The following is a 4,378-nucleotide window of genomic DNA, read 5'->3' as shown; positions in this document are numbered from 1 at the left end:
CGTGATTTGGGGATTGAGTGTTAGGTGAAAATTCACCCAAGAGTAGCGAAATGTCGACTTCCACCATTTTATGTCTCATATTTTCATTAATTATAAGACTAGCTGTCTAGCTGGCAAACAAGTTGATCAACCAGAAAATTCTGAAACTGAAATTTACAGAAATAAACAAAAGTTGGGTTATTAGAAAGTGTGAACTACTTCAATGACAAAATACAACCTGATTATAACTTATAAGTATGCACTATCAAAACCTCGCGAAATTTAAAAGATATTTGTGTATTGAAATTTGAAAATAAACGACGCAATTTTAAGTTCAGTATTACCTGAAGACTTTAATTAGAAGAAACGAAGAAGGAGACTAGCGAAATAGGATATGGATCAAGGGTTTAGGTTCCAGAAATCCAGATGATGATCCAGGGTATCGTGATTTGGGGATTGAGTGTTAGGTGAAAAAACCCTAGAGTAGCGAAATGTCGACTTCCACCATTTTATGTCTCATATTTTCATTAATTATAAGACGGGCTGTCTAGCTGGGAAACAAGTTGATCAACCAGAAAATTCTGAAACTGAAATTTACAGAAATAAACAAAAGTTGGGTTATTAGAAAGTGTGAACTACTTCAATGACAAAATACAACCTGATTATAACTTATAAGTATGCAATACCAAAACTTCGCGAAATTTAAAAGATATTTGTGTATTGAAATTTGAAAATAAACGACGCAATTTTAAGTTCAGTATTACCTGAAGACTTTAATTAGAAGAAACGAAGAAGGAGACTAGCGAAATAGGATATGGATCAAGGGTTTAGGTTCCAGAAATCCAGATGATGATCCAGGGTATCATGATTTGGGGATTGAGTGTTAGGTGAAAAAACCCTAGAGTAGCGAAATGTCGACTTCCACCATTTTATGTCTCATATTTTCATTAATTATAAGACTAGCTGTCTAGCTGGCAAACAAGTTAATCAACCAGAAAATTCTGAAACTGAAATTTACAGAAATAAACAAAAGTTGGGTTATTAGAAAGTGTGAACTACTTCAATGACAAAATACAACCTGATTATAACTTATAAGTATGCACTACCAAAACTTCGCGAAATTTAAAATATATTTGTGTATTGAAATTTGAAAATAAACGACGCAATTTTAAGTTCAGTATTACCTGACGCCCCTTAATTAGAAGAAACGAAAAAGGAGACTAGCGAAATAGGATATGGATCAAGGGTTTAGGTTCCAGAAATCCAGATGATGATCCAGGGTATCGTGATTTGGGGATTGAGTGTTAGGTGAAAAATCCCTAGAGTAGCGAAATGTCGACTTCCACCATTTTATGTCTCATATTTTCATTAATTATAAGACTAGCTGTCTAGCTGGCAAACAAGTTGATCAACCAGAAAATCCTGAAACTGAAATTTACAGAAATAAAAAAAAGTTGGATTATTAGAAAGTGTGAACTACTTCAATGACAAAATACAACCTGATTATAACTTATAAGTATGCACTACCAAAACCTCGCGAAATTTAAAAGATATTTGTGTATTGAAATTTGAAAATAAACGACGCAATTTTAAGTTCAGTTATTACCTGAAGACTTTAATTAGAAGAAACGAAGAAGGAGACTAGCGAAATAGGATATGGATCAAGGGTTTAGGTTCCAGAAATCCAGATGATGATCCAGGGTATCGTGAATTGGGGATTGAGTGTTAGGTGAAAAAACCATAGAGTAGCGAAATGTCGACTTCCACCATTTTATGTCTCATATTTTCATTAATTATAAGACTAGCTGTCTAGCTGGCAAACAAGTTGATCAACCAGAAAATCCTGAAACTGAAATTTACAGAAATAAACAAAAGTTGGGTTATTAGAAAGTGTGAACTACTTCAATGACAAAATACAACCTGATTATAACTTATAAGTATGCACTACCAAAACTTCGCGAAATTTAAAAGATATTTGTGTATTGAAATTTGAAAATAAACGACGCAATTTTAAGTTCAGTATTACCTGAAGACTTTAATTAGAAGAAACGAAGAAGGAGGCTAGCGAAATAGGATATGGATCAAGGGTTTAGGTTCCAGAAATCCAGATGATGATCCAGGGTATCGTGATTTGGGGATTGAGTGTTAGGTGAAAAAACCCTAGAGTAGCGAAATGTCGACTTCCGCCATTTTATGTCTCATATTTTCATTAATTATAAGACTAGCTGTCTAGCTAGCAAACAAGTTGATCAACCAGAAAATCCTGAAACTGGAATTTACAAAAATAAACAAAAGTTGGGTTATTAGAAAGTGTTAACTACTTCAATGACAAAATACAACCTGATTATAACTTATAAGTATGCACTACCAAAACCTCACGAAATTTGAAAGATATTTATGTATTGTAATTTGAAAATAAATGACGCAATTTTAAGTTCAGTATTACCTAAAGACTTTAATTAGAAGAAACGAAGAAGGAGACTAGCGAAATGGGATATGGATCAAGGGTTTAGGTTCCAGAAATCCAGATGATGATCCAGGGTATCGTGATTTGGGGATTGAGTGTTAGGTGAAAAAACCCTAGAGTAGCGAAATGTCGACTTCCACCATTTTATGTCTCATATTTTCATTTATTATAAGACTAGCTGTCTAGCTGGCAAACAAGTTGATCAACCAGAAAATCCTGAAACTGAAATTTACAGAAATAAACAAAAGTTGGGTTATTAGAAAGTGTGAACTACTTCAATGACAAAATACAACTTGATTATAACTTATAAGTATGCACTACCAAAACCTCGTGAAATTTAAAAGATATTTGTGTATTGAAATTTGAGAATAAACGACACAATTTTAAGTTCATTTATTACCTGAAGACTTTAATTAGAAGAAACGAAGAAGGAGACTAGCGAAATAGGATATGGATCAAGGGTTTTGGTTCCAGAAATCCAGATGATTATCCAGGGTATCGTGATTTGGGGATTGAATGTTAGGTGAAAAAACCCTAGAGTAGCGAAATGTCGAATTCCACCATTTTATGTCTCATATTTTCATTAATTATAAGACTAGCTGTCTAGCTGGCAAACAAGTTGATCAACCAGAAAATCCTGAAACTGAAATTTACAGAAATAAACAAAAGTTGGGTTATTAGAAAGTGTGAACTACTTCAATGACAAAATACAACCTGATTATAACTTATAAGTATGCACTGCCAAAACTTCGCGAAATTTAAAAGATATTTGTGTATTGAAATTTAAAAATAAACGATGCAATTTTAAGTTCAGTATTACCCGAAGACTCTAATTAGAAGAAACGAAGAAGGAGACTAGCGAAATAGGATATGGATCAAGGGTTTAGGTTCCAGAAATCCAAATGATGATCCAGGGTATCGAGATTTGGGGATTGAGTGTTAGGTGAAAAAACCCTAGAGTAGCGAAATGTCGACTTCCACCATTTTATGTCTCATATTTTCATTAATTATAAGACTAGCTGTCTAGCTGGCAAACAAGTTGATCAACCAGAAAATCCTGAAACTGGAATTTACAAAAATAAACAAAAGTTGGGTTATTAGAAAGTGTGAACTACTTCAATGACAAAATACAACCTGATTATAACTTATAAGTATGCACTACCAAAACCTCGCGAAATTTAAAAGATATTTGTGTATTGAAATTTGAAAATAAACGACGCAATTTTAAGTTCAGTATTACCTAAAGACTTTAATTAGAAGAAACGAAGAAGGAGACTAGCGAAATAGGATATGGATCAAGGGTTTAGGTTCCAGAAATCCAAATGATAATCTAGGGTATCGTGATTTGGGGATTGAGTGTTAGGTGAAAAAACCCTAGAGTAGCGAAATGTCAAATTCCACCATTTTATGTCTCATATTTTCATTAATTATAAGACTAGCTGTCTAGCTGGCAAACAAGTTGATCAACCAGAAAATCCTGAAACTGAAATTTACATAAATAAACAAAAGTTGGGTTATAAGAAAGTGTGAACTACTTCAATGACAAAATACAACCTGATTATAACTTATAAGTATGCACTATCAAAACCTCGGGAAATTTAAAAGATATTTGTGTATTGAAATTTGAAAATAAACGACACAATTTTAAGTTCAGTATTACCTGGAGACTTTAATTAGAAGAAACGAAGAAGGAGACTAGCGAAATAGGATATGGATCAAAGGTTTAGGTTCCAGAAATCCAGATGATGATCCAGGGTATCGTGATTTGGGGATTGAGTGTTAGGTGAAAAAACACTAGAGTAGCGAAATGTCGACTTCCACCATTTTATGTCTCATATTTTCATTAATTATAAGACTAGCTGTCTAGCAGGCAAACAAGTTGATCAACCAGAAAATCCTGAAACTGAAATTTACAGAAATAAACAAAAGTTG

This window comes from Rutidosis leptorrhynchoides, chromosome 6 (assembly GCF_046630445.1).
Source record: "Rutidosis leptorrhynchoides isolate AG116_Rl617_1_P2 chromosome 6, CSIRO_AGI_Rlap_v1, whole genome shotgun sequence".
NCBI classification, from domain to species: domain Eukaryota; kingdom Viridiplantae; phylum Streptophyta; class Magnoliopsida; order Asterales; family Asteraceae; genus Rutidosis; species Rutidosis leptorrhynchoides.
Note: the sequence above shows the minus strand (reverse complement) of the source record.